The sequence below is a fragment of the Schistocerca americana genome, chromosome 4 (assembly GCF_021461395.2).
Source record: "Schistocerca americana isolate TAMUIC-IGC-003095 chromosome 4, iqSchAmer2.1, whole genome shotgun sequence".
NCBI lineage: Eukaryota > Metazoa > Arthropoda > Insecta > Orthoptera > Acrididae > Schistocerca > Schistocerca americana.
In genome coordinates, this window is record NC_060122.1 from 281,946,138 (window position 1) to 281,968,609 (window position 22,472).

The window sequence follows — 22,472 nt, forward strand, 5'->3', positions numbered from 1 at the left end:
ACAGAGCAGATTAGCAGTTATTAACATCTTATTTAGACAGTGAACTGGCATCACTAAGTACCAATAAGAGGGATGTGAAGGAATTATGGGTAAAGTTTAAGTAGACTGTAAATCATGGTTTGGAGAGCTATATACCTAGTAAGTGGATAAAGTATGGAAAAGACCCATCAAGGTTTAATAATGAAATTTGTAAGATGCTGAGGAAGCAGAGGCTGTTGTACTCTGGGTTCAAAAGGGGACACACAAATAGCAACAAGCGAAAGAATGAAATTTTCACCCTGCAGCAGAGTATGCATTAATGTGAAACTTGGCAGATTAAAATGTTGTGCCAGATGGAGATTCGAACTCAGGACCTGAGTTTGAGTCTCAGTCTGCACACAGTTTTAATCTGCCAAGAAGTGAAGACAAGCAAAGGTTAGTAGAGATCTGTGCATCTGTGGAAAGATCTTTGCAAGATGCATATAATGACTAACACCATCACACCTTAGCAGAAGATCTGGCAGAGAACTAAAGAAAATTCTGGTCATATGTAAAATCACTAAGTGATTCTAAGGCTTCCAAGTCCATTGTTGACCAGTGCGGTGTGGCAGTTGAAGATAGCAAAACAAAAAAAAGAGTTTTAAATCTTGCATTTAAGAAGTCATTCATGCAGGAGAACTGTACAAACATACCGTCATTTGACCATGGGACAGACTCCTGTATGGACAATATAGTAGTAAGCATACCTGTGTAAAGAACCAACTTAAATATTTGAAAACAAATAAATCATCAGGTCTGGACGGAATACCAGTTCAATTTTACAAAGAGTACACTACAGCACTAAGTCACAAGCCACTGGAAAAAAGAGCAGGTGACTCCAGTATATAAGAAGGGTAAAAGAATGGACCTACAAAATTACAGACCAATATACGTAAGTTCTGTTTGTTGCACAACCCTTGAACACATTCTCAGTTTGAATATAATAAACTTTCTTAAGGCTAAGCTGCTTATGTCCCTGAATCAGCACGGTTTTAGAAAGTATTGCTCGTGCAAAACTCAGCTTGCCCTTTTCTCACATGATCTACTGAGAACTATTGAGGAAGGACAACAGGCAGATTTCCTCTTTCTAGATTTCCAGGAAGATTTTGACACAGTGCCCCATTGCAGGCTGTTAACAAAGGTATGAGCACATGGAATAAGTTCACAGATGTGTGAGTGGCTTGAAGACTTCTTAAATAATAGAACCCAATATGTTATTCTCGACTGCAAGTGTTCATCAGGGGCAAGGATATCGTCAGTAGTGTCTCCAGGAAATGTGATAGGACCACTATTGTTCTCTATATGCATAAATGATTTGGTGGACAGGGTGGGCAGGAGTCTATGGTTGCTTGTTGATGATGCCATGGAGTACGGAAAGGGGTCAAAGTTGAGTGACTGTAGGAAGATACAAGATGACTTAGACAAATGGCAGCTAGCCCTAAGTGAGGAAAAATGTAAGTTAATGCAGATGAGTGGGAGGGACTAATCTTAAATGTTCAGATACAGTATTACTAATGTCTAGCTTGACACAGTCAAGCCGTTCAGATATCTGGGTGCAACATTGCAAAGCGATTTGAAGTGGAACAAGAATGTGAAAACTGTGGTACAGAAGGCAAATGGTCAACTTCAATTTACTGGGAGAGTTTTAGAAAAGAGTGGTCCACCTGTAAAGGAGACCACATACAGGATTCTGGTGCAACCTATTCATGAGTATTGCTCAAGTGTTTTGGATCCGTACCAGGTCAGATTGAAGGAAGAAATCGGAGCAGTTAGGAGAAGGACTGCTAGATCTGTTACCAGTAGGTATGAACAAAATGTGAGTGTTACGGAGATGCTTTGGGAATGCAAATGGGAATCCCTGGAGGGAAGTCAGCACTCTTTTATGGAAACACTATGGAGAAAATTTAGAGAACCGGCATTTGAAGCTGATTGCCGAACAGTTCTATTCCTGCCAACACACATCATGCGTAAGGGCCATGAAAATAAGATACGAGAAATTAGGGCTCATATGGAAGTGCACAGACAGTCGTTTTTCCCTCGCTGTATTTGCGAGTGGAACCAGATGGGAAATGACAAGTAGTGGTACAGGGTACCGTCTGCCATGCCCCTTACAGTGGCTTGCAGAGTATTTATGTAGATGTAGATATACTGCACAGACTGGTACCTATCTTTTAATACAGAGATTAGATTAGATTAGATTAGATTAATACTAGTTCCATGGATCATGAATACGATATTTCGTAATGATGTGGAACGAGTCGAATTTTCCAATACATGACATAATTAGGTTAATTTAACAACATACTTAAGTTAATATAACAACTTTATTTTTTGTGTTTTTTGTTTTTCTTTATTTTTTATTTTTTTTATTTTTTTATTTATTTTTTTAAATTTTTTATTCTTAATTTATAACTAAAAATTCCTCTATGGAATAGAAGGAGTTGTCATTCAGAAATTCTTTTAATTTCTTCTTAAATACTTGTTGGTTATCTGTCAGACTTTTGATACTATTTGGTAAGTGACCAAAGACTTTAGTGCCAGTATAATTCACCCCTTTCTGTGCCAAAGTTAGATTTAATCTTGAATAGTGAAGATCGTCCTTTCTCCTGGTATTGTAGTTATGCACACTGCTATTACTTTTGAATTGGGTTTGGTTGTTAATAACAAATTTCATAAGAGAGTATATATACTGAGAAGCTACTGTGAATATCCCTAGATCCTTAAATAAATGTCTGCAGGATGATCTTGGGTGGACTCCAGCTATTATTCTGATTACACGCTTTTATGCAATAAATACTTTCTTCCTCAGTGATGAATTACCCCAAAATATGATGCCATATGAAAGCAATGAGTGAAAATAGGCGTAGTAAGCTAATTTACTAAGATGTTTATCACCAAAATTTGCAATGACCCTTATTGCATAAGTAGCTGAACTCAAACGTTTCAGCAGACCATCAATGTGTTTCTTCCAATTTAATCTCTCATCAATGGACATACCTAAAAATTTGGAATATTCTACCTTAGCTATATGCTTCTGATTAAGGTCTATATTTATTAATGGCGTCATACCATTCACTGTACGGAACTGTATGTACTGTGTCTTATCAAAATTCAGTGAGAGTCCGTTTACAAGGAACCACTTAGTAATTTTCTGAAAGACAGTATTGACAATTTCATCAGTTAATTCTTGTTTCTCAGGTGTGATTACTATACTTGTATCATCAGCAAAGAGAACTAACTTTGCCTCTTCATGAATATAGAATGGCAGGTCATTAATATATAATAAGAACAACAAAGGGCCCAAGACTGACCCTTGTGGAACCCCATTCTTGATAGTTCCCCAGTTTGAGGAATGTGCTGATCTTTGCGTGTTACGAGAACTACTTATTTCAACTTTCTGCACTCTTCCAGTTAGGTACGAATTAAACCATTTGTGCACTGTCCCACTCATGCCACAATACTTGAGCTTGTCTAGCAGAATTTCATGATTTACACAACCAAAAGCCTTTGAGAGATCACAAAAAATCCCAATGGGTGGTGTTCAGTTATTCAGATCATTCAAAATTTGATTGGTGAAAGCATATATGGCATTTTCTGTTGAAAAACCTTTCTGGAAACCAAACTGACATTTTGTTAGTACTTCATTTTTACAGATATGTGAAGCTACTCTTGAATACATTACTTTCTCAAAAATTTTGGATAAAGCTGTTAGAAGGGAGATTGGACGGTAATTGTTGACATCAGATCTATCCCCCTTTTTATGCAAAGGTATAACAATAGCATATTTCAGTCTATCAGGGAAAATGCCCTGTTCCAGAGAGCTATTACACAGGTGGCTGAGAATCTTACTTATCTGTTGAGAACAAGCTTTTAGTATTTTGCTGGAAATGCCATCAATTCCATGTGAGTTTTTGCTTTTAAGTAAGTTTATTATTTTCCTAATTTCAGAGGGAGAAGTGGGTGAGATTTCAATTGTATCAAATTGCATAGGTATGGCCTCTTCCATTAACAGCCTAGTATCTTCTAATGAACACCTGGATCCTACTATATCCACAACATTTAGAAAATGATTATTAAAAATATATTCAACTTGTGACTTTTTGTTCGTAAAGTTTTCATTCAATTTGATGGTAATACTGTCTTCCTGTGCTCTTAGTTGACCTGTTTCTCTTTTAATAATATTCCAAATTGTTTTAATTTTATTATCAGAGTTGCTGATTTCAGACATGATACACATACTCCTGGATTTTTTAATAACTTTTCTTAATATAACACAGTAGTTTTTATAATTTTTGATAGTTTCTGGGTCACTACTCTTTCTTGCCGTCAGATACATTTCCCTTTTCCGGTTACAAGATATTTTTATACCCTTAGTAAGCCATGGTTTGTTACAAGGTTTCTTACGAATATATTTAACTATTTTTTTGGGGAAGCAATTTTCAAATGCATTTACAAAAATGTCATGAAATAAATTATATTTTAAATTGGCATCAGGTTCACAGTACACCTCATCCCAGTCTAACTGCTGTAGGCTTTCCCTGAAATTTGCAATTGTTAAATCGTTGACTGAACGTACTACTTTGGAGGACTGTTTAGTATTGCTGAATGGAGCTATGTCATATATTGTAACTAGGTGTGCACCATGATCAGAAAGACCATTCTCAACAGGCTGAGCATTTATCTGGTTAAACTTATCTTGGTCTATAAAGAAGTTATCTATCAGTGAGCTGCTATCCTTTACCACCCGAGTAGGAAAATCAATGACGGGTGTCAAATTGAAAGAACCGAGTAATACTTCAAGGTCATTTTTCCTATTACCCTCTTTCAGAGAATCTACATTGAAGTCCCCACAAATAATAGTTTGCTTCCCCCTGTCTGACAGATAGCACAACAAGGAGTCCAAATTTTTCAGAAATAGATGAAAATTTCCTGATGGGGACCTATATACATTTACAAATATAAATGTGCCTTTATTTAATTTAAGCTCACAGGCACATGCTTCTATATGTTTCTCTACACAAAACTTTTTTGTTTCTATACTTTTTGCACAATGATAACTTTTGACATATATGGCAACTCCTCCTTTCTCCATATTTTCTCTCTTTACATGTGCAGAGAGCTTATAACCACTTACATTTACCTTATCCATATCAGTAACAATGTGATGCTCAGACAGGCATAGTATATCTATTTCATTCTCAGCTTCTAAATCTTCTAAACAAACCAGAAGCTCATCTACTTTATTCTTTAAACTCCCAATATTTTGATGAAATATACTTACATTATTTTTAATTATACTTTTATGAGAACCTTTCCTTATTCTAACATTTGCAGTACTCTCCTGTCTGAGTTTCTCATTGTGCTTAGGCCTAGTTTCTATATCAGTGGTCACATGGTGTTCAGAGAGGCAGATTATGTCAACTGGGTTGGGTGACTTTATTTCATCAATGCAATTACCTAGGACTGAGATACAACTTGGTGGAGATAAAATTTCTGGTGATTGGTGAAAATTTATAATTGATAGCTGTGATTGGTGATCCAATGTGCTAGAATTGTGCTGTTTAATTTCTTTCCTAAACTGAAGATTTGTTTCAATCCTGACCTCTCGTAGAACTTGACATCTTTCTGTCTTACCTATCCTAAAAAAGGTACTGCTCCAACACCTGTAACCACTGGTATTTTACCATTCATGGCAGTGCCTCCCCCCCTTAAATTTCCTGCTATTACCCCAGCCAGTTTCCCCTTCCCTTTCCTGTTGAGATGTAGGCCGTGCCTGGTATAGTCCCACCTATTGAGATAATCAACAGGAACCACACCAATATGAGTCCCCGCACCCGACCCAAGCAGCCGTTCCAACTCCAAATTAACTCTCCCAACAGAAGAGTCCAAATGAGGCCGGTCATGGCGTCTCAGGACAGATACAAACTCAACATTGGTGTGTCTCGATGCCGACGCAATCTTTACCAGGTCACACTCTATACTGTATCCAGGATCTCTGTCGATGTTGTTCCCTGGCCCTCCCACAATAACCACGGTGTCTTCCCTGGTAAATCCTTTACAGAGTGAACCTAAATCCTCTGTCACAGGATCCAGACTAGCACTTGGTTTGAAAAAATTTGTGACCTGGTATTCTGGTCCTAATTCCTCCTGCAGAAGTTGGCCTACACCTCTGGCATGAGAACTGCCTAACAACAAAACTTTCTTCCTTTTCAATGACTTTCCTACATTCTTTTTCAATTTCCTATTGAAAGTTTGTTGTGTCCTGTCTACACCTACCTCTGCTTGAGGCTCATCAGTTTCTAACTGAAGCAACAGGTCAAACTTATTTTTGACATTCACCAAAAAACTGTCAGACTTAGTTCTAGGCCTGTTCCTTCTGCTACCTGTTGCCACTTCCTACCTCTCTTTGCCCTTCTCCCTCCTTAACCTGTCCAGATCTTCCCTAGCCTGATCCAGCTCAGCCTGAAGGGCAGCAATTTTCCCCTCCTGTTCCACTATCTTCCTATCTCTGCTGCAAATCCTACATAACCACTGATGAGCCTGATCCACTTTCCCAACACCCACGCCACTGCAGTCCCCCCAGTGAAAAAAACTACTGCAACCATCACACCAAACCCCGGAACTAACAATTCTACGGCAAGTCAGGCACTTCTCACTCATGGCAAAAATAATACTTCAGCTAGAATAAATCAATTAAATTACCGAAAATCAAAAAAGACGTTACAAGAATTAAGCCTATTCACAAAGTTGTGCACTTTAAAAAAATGTAAAAGTGTTGTATTGTTTGACTGCAGAATTAATGACTCACAATTGCAGTCACATGAGACAAATATGTGACAGGAACAATGTGTAGAGATTTGTAGTGAAATGATCCTTTAGACTCAGTTGTACGTAAAGTAAGTGGCAGGCTGTAATTCATTGCCGGGTACTGGGAAACTTTATTGTACTTACAAAAGAGATGTATATAGTGGATCTAATATTAAAAGATTCCATGCTGAGTACTGATGTTCAATGGTGTCACTACATGTGCAGTTCAAGTGGCACTGCCCCTCTCCACTGACAGCGTGTATAAGTGGACAAGGAAAAAAAATCCCCGGATTTTTCCCAGATTTCCCAGTTAAAAATACACTTTCTCCCAGATGAAAATATGTATTTTCTGTGTTAAGTGACAGTATATTTTCCCGTATCAATCCTTTGAATGGTTATGGTTTTATACATGAGCGTAGAATTTCCCAGCACTTTAGAAAACGAAACTTGGGAGAAAAGACACGTTTGGAAACATCTTTGATGTGCAGCAACATGTCAGCTGCGTATTTTCATATTACGAAAGTATACATTGGAATTCTACCGCATGTTACTTTCCGAATCATTGAAATCAAGATTGCAATGCGCATTTGAAAACCAGTCATAGCTCATGCCATGTGATCTCACCAGCTGATGGCAGTGGATATTCAGAGCCTAGAACACGTGATGTAGTCAGCCAACAGCAACATCACTGTTAAGTAGCACGAACACACAAACAGGGAAAGTTAATAGTTTAAATTAATATACATGGTGTTGCTACAATAAAAGCAAAGCTTCCACATATAATATTGGTCTCTAAGGTTAATAAGCTGCAAGAGAAGTTAAGCTTTCCCATATAATTTTGATCTTTTTTGCGCGTGTTACACTTAAGATATATCACACAAATGAGCCAGTAAAATTTTTCATAATGGCATAAATGTCTGATCTTCTGGGTTCAAAATTCTTCTAAATGGCTGGTCATCAAAGAGTTGATTTTTAAATGAGAGTCAAATGCTCTGTGATTTAATAAATTCATGGTACATTCTTGCACAAGTTCAACTTACGTAAAAGAAATTTACTTTGAAAGTAATACTTTTCAAACTACCATTTGCAATATTTTCCCACAACCTGTTAAGAAATAGGTTCGTTTCAGCAGTTGCCAGAGCGCACAGTAATAGGCGACACCGCGCTCGCGCAACTACCATGATGTAGGAAACCTGTATGTATGTAAGTGTAAAATATTAACAGAACATACATTATGTCATAAAAGAACCAAGACATCAGAGGATACTCCAAGAGCATCGGAATTTCGTGAACCATACTAAAATGAGCACATTTAAAGTGCATACTTAAGTGCACATTCGTATGTCCAGATTCCCAATGAAGTAGATCTCGACCTGACATTAAGCTTTTCAGTGTGGGTTTCGGGATGTAAATTTTCTTGGAGCACCAGTACTGTATTATATCATGTTTCGTTCTTTATTATGGCAAAATGCCATATCTGCTAGAAGATTAAAACATGCACTTGAAATGCAGTGAACAGCTGAAACTAGCCAGTACTGTGGAATTAAACATTTCGTTTCAAATACATTGACTGCCTCTGTGGAAAATGTTTATAAAAGTCAAATTTCTTTAGCAAACAGACAAAAATAACTTCATTGTTCTGCAAGGCGATTAATGCTTGACTGTCAGAAACATGGAAATAAATTAAATCTGAAACTAATGGCACATTTCAGCCTTGCGTAATTACATGAATGCATTTTAATTCACTTGATAGCTCCCGGCCACAGATATCCGTTTTGTTTTCATTTGACATGAGAGTAAACGAGGGGGAAACAGCAAAATGACTATACGTAAACACGGGTCACTTGGAGACTACACACTTCCTCACTGTAACTCAGACTGCTCTGTGCATCAGCCCCGGATCTACGATATTTGCGAACCGGGTCAATACTAAAAAAATCGAATTTTCAAAAATTTGTTCATCTTGTAGCACATATCATTCTGAAAAGTCTGAAACATAAAACATGTGTTCGAGGAAATGTTAAGATGTATTATTTGGTCTTACACTCTGTGGAGTTGAAATGTGTGTATTTTGTAATGGAGTCATCAAACTATATTCAGGAGAGTGGAAAATGAAACGTCCTGTGGTGCCTCTCCTACTCCCAGTTGGCCAGTTTGACAGCCTGCCCCTCTTAAAAAAAAACTCATTAATAGCAGATGGGATTATTTGTAATTGAGAGAACAAGAACTCTTCATAAAATTTGAACTATTTATTGCCTATGAGCTAATAACTTGCTGTTTTGTGTGATATAAAATTAAATATGGGATACATAAAACCAATAAAGACAAGAGATAAGCAAGACATTACACATTTCTTCAGTCCTTAGCTCCTAGCATTTTTTCTCTCTCATCTTACTACAGCTTTACATGCATGCTTTCCTTTCTGCGAAACAATCTATTACCTCATCAAGGTTTGTCAAATGTTTAGCTACATGAATAATCGAAATGTTGTTATCTAATACTGAAAAATCTGTTAACACAAGTAATATCCAAGACTGGTGTGGTTTCTCAATCTGATTGCTTGTTTTTTGTCACTGTCTGCTACATAAAACAAAATAGGCCTTTCTAATGTTGTAGCAATTTTGTAACACACACCAAATAAATAAAACTGTTTTCGCACAAACGGCCATTTTTGTAACACAACAGAATATAATTCATGAAGTATCAATATCAAATGGCTATTAGGCCTACTACAAGCAAAAAGCTTTATGTTAGAAAAAAGTGTCCTAATTCATTGATACGCATCAGTTTCTCAAGCATGAGATCCAAAAGTAATATTGCGAAATTTTTATATAAATTTGGAATCGTCTTATTCTTCCATAATTTGTGTGATTTCCCCATTTCTTCTCCTTCCTTGTTCTAACAAGCAATCTTGTCATCAATTCTGTAGCTATTCCTACCATTGTCAAAATTTGTTCGCCGATTAACTTCATTAACCTTGCCAGAATCACAGGTTTAGTTATCAGGCGAGTATTTTCCTGTTAGGTGCTATTACGTTTTCGTACAACACGTTTGCCGCTTTACTTCCAAAATAGAACTTATGCGGCTGCTAGCTGGGGACTGTACAACTGCTCCTTACTAGTATAGTGATCTGGCCTAAAATTTTCTGTCAAAATTTCATTTTCTTGCATACACTGTTATTCCTGTCAGTGGTTTATTTCCATTCTGGTAGTCTGAATCTATAGATTTTGCTAGTAATTGTAACAATGCTGATCATTCGCAAACCCAATCAACCACATAATCAGACAGCTATTGGCATTCATCCATTCAGCTTTACTCCGCTCAGCTCGTATAGCCCCGTCCCCTTTTGTCTGTGGAAAGTTTATTTCTAGATGCGACGAGTATTCTCCTGACAGAGACATCACGCAATCAAAAATAAATTTATGATTCATTCAGAAATCAACTTAAAATGTGTTCAAAAAGTTAAAAACCAACAGGGAAGTGTTTCAAAATCATATGAATAAATGTCCGCTGGACGCCAGGCGCTTTGTGAAACAAGTTCTTTTCCTCTGGAATATGAATTTGGCGCATCCTTTTCCCAGTAGCATCTAGCTGCTTGCTGTGACTGCTTGCACAACCAACAGCCACATTCCTGTAGCCAGAAGTGAGAGAATCTACAACTCAAACGCGGCTCAACTGCGCATACGCATGAGCCCGCTCGTAAATCTAAAATGAATCTAATGTAAACAGTTGTGACTGCATGGTCTTCCTAAAGCCTTTGGCACATTTTGATGTTAGCAGATGCTTGTATGAGCACTGTGTGTCATCGTCGTATATGGCGCATTTCCTTTGCAAATTAAGTTATTTTCGTTTTTTTTTTCTCGTTTATGTTTTATTGTTGAAGTATTATTCTGCAGTAGCAGGATACAGTAACATCCTTTGTTATAGTATCGGTTCTTACCCATCAAAATTACGAAAATTTAACTGAAAACTAAAACAATGAAAAATTCCCGGAATTCTAAAAAATACCCAGATTTTTACCGATTTTCTTCTGGATGAAAAATTCCCGGGTTTTTCCCGGATCTCCCGGTTGTCCTGGGGCGTATACACCCTGACTTACCAACCACTGCCTATATCTGAGCTGCCATAGACAGCATTTAAATGAAATCTGCATGCCATTGTCATTACCTACCTTAAAGCTCTCATCTTACACTACTGGCCATTAAAATTGCTACACCAAGAAGAAAGGCAGATGATAAACAGGTATTCATTGTACAAATATATTATACTAAAACTGACATGTGATTACATTTTCATGCAGTTTGGGTGCATAGATCCTGAGAAATCAGTAACCAGAACAACCACCTCTGACTGTAATAACGGCCATGATACACCTGGGCATTGAGTCAAACAGAACTTGGATGGTGTGTACAGGTACAGCTGGCCATGCAGCTTCACAATGATACCACAGGTCATCAAGAGTAGCGACTGGCGTATCATGATGAGCCAGTTGCTTGGCCACCATTGACCACAAGTTTTCAGTTGGTGAGAGATCTGCAGAATGTGCTGGACAGGGCAGCAGCCGAACATTTTCTGTATCCAGAAAGGCCCATACAGGACCTGCAGCATGCGATTGTGCTTTATCCTGGTGAAATGTAGGGTTTCACAGGGATCGAATGAAGGATAGAGCCACGGGTCATAACACATCTGAAATGTAATGTCTACTGTTCAAAGTGTCGTCAATGGGAACAAGAGGTGACTGAGACGTGTAACCAATGGCACCCCATACCATCACGCTGGGTGATACTCCAGTATGGCGATGGCAAATACATGCTTCCAATGTGCGTTCACTGTGATGTTGCCAAACATGGATGCGACCATCATGATACTGTAAACAGAACCTGGATTCATCCGTAAAAATGATGTTTTGCCATTAGTGCACCCAGGTTCGTCATTGAGTACATCATTGCAGGCACTCCTGTCTGTGATGCAGCATCAAGGGTAACCGCAGCCGTGGTCTCCAAGCTGATAATCCATTGTGTTGCAGATGTCATCGAACTGTTCGTGCAGATGGCTGTTGTCTTGCAAATGTCCCCATCTGTTGATTCAGGGATCGAGACATGGCTGCATGATCCGTTACAGCCATGTGGATAAGATGCCTGTCATCTCGACTGCTAGTGATACGAGGCCATTGGGATCCAGTACGGCATTTTGTATTACCCTCAAGAACCCACCGATTCCATATTCTGTTAATGGTCATTGGATCTTGAGCAACGAGAGCAGCAATGTCACGATACGATAAACCACAATCGTGATAGGCTACAATCCGACCTCTATCAAAGTCGGAATCGTGATGGTATGTGTTTCTCCTCCTTACATGAGGCATCACAACAACATTACACCAGGCAATGCCAGTCAACTGCTGTTTGTGTATGAGAAATCGGTTGGAAGCTTTCCTCATGTCAGCAAATTGTAGGTGTCACCGCCAGAGCCAACCTTGTGTGAATGCTCTGAAAAGCTAATCATTTGCATATCACAGCATCATCTTATCTTCCTGTTGGTTAAATTTCATGCCTGTAGCACATCATCTTCATGGTGTAGCAATTTTAATGGCCAGTAGTGTAGATACCACCACACTCTGCCTATTGACTTCTGATTTGAACTACAATCTGTACTCTGCTCCTGCCAGCTATTGATGAGACAGGACATTCTTGGACGCTCACAACTGTGTAATATTAAATCCCCTAGCACAAGTTTCCCAGTACTTTGTAATTGCATGTTTACTGAGTTCAATAAATTCAGCTTGCTATGATATAGCTTTGACAAGATGAATTTTTGGGCTTGTGATGTGCTTATGGACCCAGAACTACAACACAGATAGCAACAACTGTTTCAATATCATCAGCAACAGTTGCACCCTAGTATCAATAGCAGCAGGAAGCCAAACATCACAAGCAGTTCCAATTACTGCTTGCAGCCACATCTCAGCTTGTAGTTTCACCAGATTCTGCAGTCTCTGGCTAAAGCTCTGGAGAGGGAAATTTACCTGTCTCATCTTCAGCATTACTTTTCAGCTTTTAAAGTAAATTTACCTGAGCAGAAATACTCATCATTTTTCTCCTGGATTTCTACCAATATTTTCTGATTGTTATGTAAACTGAGACTTTAGATGATCCCAGGATCTTGAATCCCGCTGAAATTTGTGATTTATTGTCAGCTTATACCATTAAGTAGAAATGTGTAGTCATGTCCAGGCTTACAAGATGGCAGATTTAAAAGGTTTAAGCTGCCATTGTCAATCTGAGTGTGACAATCCTCCACACAGGCAACTGTTAACAGATTCACTATCACAAAATGTCATAATTCACTTGTCCATAAATAATGAGGTCAGATCAGCAGCTCTAAAATTGTCTGATGAAAGTTTTAAAAGAAGTTGCTTTGTCTCAGGGATATAAGGTATTCATGACAGTGAAATGAAACTTGTAAGATAGTTCACAAAGTACATCATAACAGTCTACAAATCATATTTTCATTCATTTCTTATCTCTGAAAAATCAAAACAAGCAGCAGGCTGTCCTGCATCAGGATCATACAGCAAGTAATTCCACTGCTTACATAAACAAACAGTTTACCACCAAGGCAACAGACAATGAACTCATTATCTGTATCCAGCATCAAATTCTTTTTAGGGTCCAGACCTTGACTGGAAATTGCCTTTATCGACTGACTTTTTCACACTCTTTCTTAGCAAAATAATCCATTTAACAGAAGACAGTGTTGCTTATGTCAGAGAAGAGGATATTTGCATAGTGTAAGCCAGGGTGTGGCTATAAAAACATTAACAGCTCTAATTCCCTAGATTGAAGTTACTTCAAACCCAGTGGCAGGAGTGTCACAGAAGCTGGTGATTCAATGGTTGATAGAAGCCTATAACTTTTCTTCAATATCTTTGGTGAAATGAAACATATCCATGCAAACTAGGGTGTCCAAGCCTCTCACCTCTGCAACATGAGAAATACTTTTGATCTGGATGCTTTTATCACATTTGAGCTCTTGGTCTAGGATAATATTAGCCTGATATCTCAAGCCATTTCTTTTCAAGGTACAGACATCTTTTGCAGAGGATTCAACAGGTTTTATGTAGAACACATTTGTTAAAATTCAAATACAACTGCTCCCATCTGCTTCACTGTTTCTTCTGAGTCTGTTCGGTCCCGCACCTGTTAAGGAGGAAATAAAGGATGAACTAGAGAGGAAGCTGCAGGAGTTATTTTTATCACACCAGTAACGGGTAGTTCATGAAGTATGTCACTGGAAGTCATTCGCAAAAGTAGTTGAAAACTCTATCTCTTGGTGGTTTTAAGGCCACAGAGAATTTGTAGTCTTTTGTGGGTTCCTCACTACTTTTGTGGCAAGAGGATTTGTTTACCACACTAACAGACAGTGAATGCATTTCTCACATAGACTTGTTGGATAAATACCTGTAGTTGACACTCAGTAGAGAGTCACAGCAATTATTATCAGTTAATCACACATTAGAATCTTGTTTAGAAAACAGGGTGTATACGTGGACAAGGAAAAAAATTCGCGGATTTCCTGGTTAAAAATCCACTTTCTCCCAGGTGAAAATACACTTTTCCTCTGTTAAGTGACAGTATACTCTTCCTCAGCACAGTAAAACTCATCAATCCATTGACTTTTATGGTTTTATATACTGACTTAGAACTTCCCGGCACAAAACTCAGGGGCGAAAAACACGTTTTGAAAGACCTTTGATGTGCAGCAACATGTACACTGCACATTTTCATATTATGAAAGTATAAATCTGAATTCCAACAAACACCGCATGTCGCTTTCCGAAGCATTGAAATCGAGATTGCCTGTCACAACTCATGTCACGTGATCTCGCCAGCTGACGACAGCGTAAGACAGGTGATGCAGTCAGTCAATAGCAAGATCACTCTTAAGTAGCGTGAACACACAAATAAGGAAAGTTAATGGTTTACATTTATATACATAGCATTCACATAAGAATATTAATAAGCTGGAAGAGAAGCTAAGCTTCCACACATAATGTTGATCTATTCTGCACATGTTACACTTTAAGATACATCACACAAATGTGCAAGTAAATTTTTAATAATGATGTAAATGTCTGATCTTCCAGGCTTGAAATTCTTCTAGATGGTCGTCCTCATAAAGTTGATTTTTAAATGAGAGTCAAATGTTTTTGTGATTTAAGAAATTCATCGTACATTCTCGCACATAGTTCATCTTGCATAAACTGAAATTTACTTTGAATGCAATGCTTTTCAAACCGCCAATCGCAACATTTTCCCGCAACCTATTAGAAATAGGTTCGTTTCAGCAGTTGCCAGAGAGCACCAGATAATGGATGTCAGCACGCTTGCGCAGCTATGATGACACAGGTAACCCAATGTTCCTTCGTGTAAAACATTAAAAGATCTTACATTATGACATAAAAGAAATAAGACATCAGAGGATACTTCAAGAGCATCGGAATTTCGTGAACCATACTAAAATGCATAATTCGGCGTAAAGTGCACAGTCGTATGTCCAGATTCAAATGCAAATTTTCTTGGAGTACCAGTACTGTATTATCTCATGTTTGGTTCTTTATTGTGGCATAATGCCATACGTGCATTTGAAATGCAGCGGACAGTTGAAACCAGCCAACAGTGTGAAATAAACACTTTGTTTCAAATAAATTGAGTGCCTCAGCAGAAAAGATTTAATAAAAGCCAAATCTCTTTAGCAAACCGACAAAAATAACTTCACTGTTCTGCAAGACGATTAATGTTTGACTGTCAGAAAGGTGGACATAAAATCTGAAACTAATAACATATTTTAGCCTTCTGTAATTATGTGAACGTATTTTAAATCATTTGCAAGCTCCCGGCCACAAACATCTGTTTTGTTTTCATTTAACGTGAGAGTAAGAAACAAGGAGGAAATAACAAAACCACTGAACGTAAACACAGGTCACGTGGAGACGACCCACAACTCAATCTGCTCTGTGCATCAGCCCCAGATCTACGATATTGCCAAAGTAGGACAATACTAGATAGTGGCACCCAGCCACACTTATGTAACCAGATGAAACTGCGCATGTCCTAGAGCCTGCCTGCAACTCCTCAAACGGATCTAATTAGTTGTCACGTCACGCTCATCGGAGGCAATTTGTTGTTATGAACTTATGAAGCATTGCATAGTCTTTCTAAAGCCTTTGACACACTTTGCTGTTGGCAGACACTCGTCTGAGCACTGTGTTTTGTTGTTGTATATGGTGCATTTCCCTTGCAACTTAAGTTTCATTTCCATTTCCTTTTTTTCTCTCGTTCACATTTTGTTACTGGAGAATTATTCTGCAGTAGCAGGATACAGTAATATCCTCTGTTAGAGTATCAGTTCTCACCAGCCAAAATTACAAAAAATTAACTGAAAACTACAACAATGAAAAATTTCCAGAATTCTACACAATTCCCAGGGTTTTCCCGTTTTCTCCCAGATGAAAAAATTCCTGGGTTTTTCCTGGATCTCCCAGTTGTCCCGGGACATATACACCCTGAGAAAAGAATCACCTTCCCTTTTGTAGTGTTTTTTGAAGTCTGTACACATCTGAGCCTTGTTTCATTGTGTAGTTGTTTTAACTCTTTCATGACCCACCTTGCACTTGTTTTGCTGAATCTGAGTTTTTTTCTGCTAATGTTATGAACTGCACCAACATTTACTGCAACTGTTTTTGCAATATGTTCAACTGTAACTTGTTGATCGTCATGAATAATGTCATCAATGAGTATTTCAAGTGAACATTTTTTATAACAATTTTCACTGTTCACAAAACTTTCAGCATACTATAAAATCATTCAAGAAAATATTTTATCCTCATAAAGCAAAAAACTGATTACTGAATGTTGTTTAACTAATGTGGAAACATCAAGTTGGCAGGAAATCACTGAAATAATGCAATATTGAGCTTATATGTAAGAAAAACCAATTCGTATCTGTCTTTTATTCACAGTTCATCCCAGTGATGCCCAACCTTAAGTCATAAAAGCACAAAATTCCTCCTACAAACTGTTTCATTTCTACATAAGTTGGTCTCTCTAATTATTGAATGCCCCTCATATATAGACCACCCCTAACCTTCAGTAAATTCACAGCAGTATAAAATTCCTTTTTTAAAAAAACCCACACTACCTAACAGTAGTACCAATGAGTAGAGAATGGTATAAACCCTTAGCCAAGTTTGTTGTTTAGTTAATTAAATCTACGAAATACTTAGATCACTGCTTACTATAAAGGAGATACACTGGCTTGCAGGCAGGCACAATGAAAAAACTGTCACACATTTAGCTTTTGGCTAAAGTCTTCTTCAGGAAAGAAAACAGACACAATCACAGAAGCAGGCACACCTTATGCACACATAATCACTATCTTGGATAGCTCCAACGAAAATGTCATTCTGTTATCTATTTGAGAATGTTTGTCACCTATTTGTTTATATTTTTTGTTCATATCTGCTTCTTTTGTTCCATGTGAGAAAATATTTCGTTCATATGTGCTGCCTACTGTGAAATTACTTGTATTAATTTTGTTGATTGTGTGCAATCATCTGCACCATTGTTCGTAAAATAATATTTTCCCTTCTAAGAGCCCCTGTGTAAAACTCCTAGCAGATATAAACATAAAAGTCACAAAATTGGTATTTTACACTATATGATAATAAATTATTTTCTATTTTCTCATATCCTTTGTTAACAAATTAAATTCGCTCCAATAGTTTTCTTTCTAACTGAACAGTGTTTGACAAATTGACTTTGTAACTGGGTGTTCATGTAAGTACTCCACTCTTACAACCAACAAAATTAACTGAGAAATAACTTCACATTATATTGTATCTTAAAAGGTCCAAACTCATCACATTTTAATAAAATTGCCGCTGCTGAATATAGTTTGCAAGACACCAATAGCATCTACATCCAGCTGTTGCCTCTGCATATTGCCTGCATTGCCAACTTGACTCTGGTCGCCATTGCTATTTATTGTCTAGATGCTTATAGTGTAGTTGCTGCTTTGACTGCTGACAATGGTGCCTGACCACTTTATATGGAAAAGTCTATTGTGGGTTGCAAGCCACCAATCTTCATTACATTTGACAGAGTGTCGCTATTGCATACTTTACTGCTTCTTCTACAAACTAATCTTCTGGCACATTGAGCTCACAGTCACAGATCTTGTAATGCATGCAGATCTTCTGTTATTTGGTTTCCACAAGCAATGTAAGAATAAAATATTCTTGACAAATATGTATAATTGTGTTATTATATTTTAAATGTTCTTCACAACTGTTACGTGTTTGATAACTTTTAATGGTGTTTTTACCATCTTGTTTAGTTTCCTGACAAGAGCTTGTTGATTTATTATTATTATTATTATTATTCGTTACAGTCAACTTTGGACTACGCTAAGCATCAGTCATTTCTTGTGCTTTTTCTTGCGTTCTTCCCAGTACTTCTTCATTTTTTCTGAGTGGGCTTCTTTACGTTCTTGCGACCAGGTTGTTCCCGTCTTCTTTGATTGCGTTCGGTCTTTGAATCCCTGTATTTTGTTGACGGCATTCCTATATTCCATTCTGTTGTAAACTGTCTCTGGTATAATGTTCATTTCTGCAATGTCTTCTTTTACTTCTTTCAGCCAGTTGTTGATTTATGTTATAAAGAAAATTTCATTTGTATTTCTTCTTTACAAATAACACATATTTAAAATTATTTTCATTTCAGAAATACAGCACTTAATAACTTCTTGAGGCAATAAGTAAACATTTATATCACTTTTCCTTCTGAGCTATAGGCCTAAATATTAAATACACATAAACTACAGCACATAATCATAGATTTCCAGTATATATGTTAAGTAAGCTCTTAAATCACTTCAGATGAGACCTTAAGTACAATATTAGATTGTACTTTCCACCAAAAAGATATTGGTAAGTCTTTAGTTTTCTTACTGGGTGCACTTGTCTAAGGTTGCTTACTGTATCAAAGTTCTCAGACACACAGAGATGTTTTTTGTACTCAGTTGCCTTCCACAAATAATGAAATAATCTTCAGTCTTAAGCCTGTAATAGGATCAAAGTCTGGATGCAAAAGGGTAATAAATTCTTGCAGTAAACTTCTTCTTTGTAATTTTCATTTTCTATTGTATTCCTCAACTCAAACTTCTTGCTTTTGTATCTAACTCCAGATTACGATGTGACAGGGCTCATGAATATAAAAATGTTCTAAATTCTTGATACAATAACATATTAAATTCCCACATCAAGATTATTCACAGTTACTTTCATCTTGTAATTTGAGTTTCAATTTGATCCAAATTTGTATCTAACTCTGGGGCTGCCATGTGAGAAGGTTCTGTGTGACGAAATCACGAAAAGTTGTTCTTGAATTATATTCCCTTGTAATATATTAATTAGTTTATTTTTCTACTCACTTCATCCAATGAATTTTCACTGAGCTGTACAACAGTTTTCATTCATTGGAGGAGCTTTCACAAGTGCACTTTCATTGTGGATATGTAGTAAGACTCTAACAAAGTGGACTCCTCCTCATTTTATCAGTACATCTTTTCTTTGATATACACTTTCCAAGGTTATTCTCACTGCTGCCATCTCCAAAGGGCCCCTTCAGTGACTATGCAGTGTTGGAAACTCCATGACATACTCCAAGACCTATACTTCAGTGTAGCATATGCTTTAGTACAGCATCAATAAGCCATATGATTACTCATTTACATGTGACAACCAGGCTATAGAAGAGTTCACAACTCTGATGTAGAATGTAAATATCCCAAATTCAACTATGCAAAATTTTTGTACCCTCATAAACTGGTGATTGGCATCTTGTGAATTGTCGTCTGTCAAAAACTATTCCATCTGGGGCACACTGGTACCAACGTTATAACATTTATACTCATTAGTAAAACTGTGGCTCAAAGAGTTAAATTTCACAGTTGAAACTGAAAAATACTGATATTCGCTGGATGTGTCAGTGGGCATAAAATATCTTCTAAATGAATAAATTAAAGAAATGAGTGGGTCTCATGCCTATCTAGCTGGAAGGCACCGTCACAGTTGATAATATCTTCTGATAAACATATTTGTACAGTTAATGATTTTTTCCTTTGTGGGGAACTACAGTCATTTAGAACTATTCAAAAGAATTTTTTGTCATCTCCCTGTAAATTACTATTCATTTATCTCACACAATCTGACTACATTACATGCTGTCATTGAAATAACATATATATTTTAAGGTCAGGAGGAAAGAAATATTGCATGGTCATACTGCAACCATTCTATGTCCAGATACTACAGTTTTCTGCACTGGTTATAAGTCCAAAGAATCAGTTGTCCAAGAGGATGTCCTAAAGACTGCAGTGATTAATACTCTTAAGCCAATACCATTATCAAATTCTGTTCCAGTTTACTGTCAAACATGAGAATGGTAACATATTATCAAGCATGCCAACAGTTTCTTCTTCTAACTGGCTGAGGAACTTGCCCAATCTGTGCTAGGTTTCACAGTCACTGTGTCATGGGTAATCACTTTGACAGTTAGGGGTCCACCTGTGGCCTACATAATGTGCATTGTTACTTGCAGGTAGCAAGAGCAATTTCATAGAACCACCAACTCAGCTTTTTGGGCCTTTTTTGCCATCTGCTACTACCTGACCTCAGCTTCAGTTAAGGTCAGAAGGAAAATAACACTGGATGATCATACAGCCACCACTTCACTTCCAGATTCTACAGCTTCTCCACAGATACATGTGGGAATTGCTAGAATAAATTTTGCTAGCACCAAATCTACTGTCTGAGCACAAATGCTGAAACCATACAATGTGTTCACTTTTGCTCTGAATGCATCCATCAACAATTAGACTCAATTTAGATATTTTCACCACAGCCAAACACCACTGAACCTTACAGGAGACACAGCATCAATTTTGCAGCCTCATTCTTAAATGAAATGTGACTGCTAGCAGATGACACCATCTTCAAATTTCCTTTAGTGGTACTGTTGCGTAGTAATCTTATGTAGGCTGTGATGTCAGTAATTTCTAATATTTTTTCTACTGAAGGGTTTTTGCAAGCAATAGTACCCAACAAAGGGTCATAATTCATAACCCTAGACTTTCAGTCATTTTGTGCCCAGAGCAACAATAAACATTTACTTACCATGCTATTCCTCCCATCATCCAATGAATGGAGAACAATGAACAGGTGTGTATGGCAGTTGCCTGTACATTCATATTTCTCAGTATTTACAGGGCAAAACCAATGGACTTTCCTGCAATGTGGCCACATGGTTGGTGACCACAATCTTACCACTCCTACAAAGACCAGCACCTCAGATGACTGTTTAGCACCACAGCAGGGTGTTCTACAGAAAAGCACCATTCTGAGCCTGAACCTTTGGTTAGCACTTAGACTGTCGTGAAGCAGTTGTCACTCAAATGCTTGGTCACCACATGTTCACCACTGAGTCAGACAGAGGTTCTTTGAGATGACACAAAGCATGCCTGGTGTCAGGTACAACCATCACCTGCCATAACCACCACCACAGCCATGCCATTGTTGCCACTGCCATGTCCACCTTTTGAACTTCAGTGGCTGCTGGCACAACCACCATAAGTTCTACAGCCAACTATCCCAGCCTGGCATGTCTCCTAGCTCTGACCAGCAGCAGCCTCTACAGCCTCCATGTTGCCACTGCCAATGCACCAGCAGCACAGTCTCTTTTGGGGGCTTCTGACAATCAACACCCCACCATCAGCACAGGTGCCTTCAAAGTTTGCCAGCCTGATGGAGATTGCACTGCATCTGTCATTTGCAGTGCATTCTTGATACAAGACCAGGCAAAACTGGGTCAATGCCATCCACCCCATGTGCTCAATTTGAGGGGGAGTGATGCTTAATGGATCTAATGAGGATGATATTATGGAAATAATGATAGTCTGCTGAGCACAGTGACACTGCAAGTTCCATTAAAGACTATGAGCAGGTGGTTGCAGAACATTACATGCCCCATCTCTGAGCAGCTGCTAATCATTTACACACCCAAAACTCAAGGCCATCGAATGACAAGTGTCAATAAACCAGCTTGTAAATCAGTTAAACTTGAATGAGGAGTCTTGCTTTTTCTACAACTGAGCCCAGACTTAGTACATTAGACTGTGATATGCCTAGACCAATGGAAGCTCACTGGACTGTCACTTTGAAGATGGGAAGTCCACATAAAAAACTCTTCAATGGAAGAGAGCAGAGGTAGTAAGTTACACCATTGCCTGAAAATGGTAAAAAACTCTGAAAATGAAAGACAATACATTAAAAAATGAAGAATTATCCAAGAATGCTGTAACTTTGTTCTGTAAAAATTTCTCTCTTTTATTAGAAGAGAAATAAACAAGAGATCATTCCTTCCTCATTGGCCCTCATAGTATAATGTGGCAACTGTTGGTAATCTTCTCAAAACAGATGATGATCTGATATATCTCACTAGACAAATGAAACATTCATCAAGGTTCCCTTACATTCCTTCACTTCAGGTGGAAAAATGCATTGGTATCTTGTCTACTATAACAGGGTA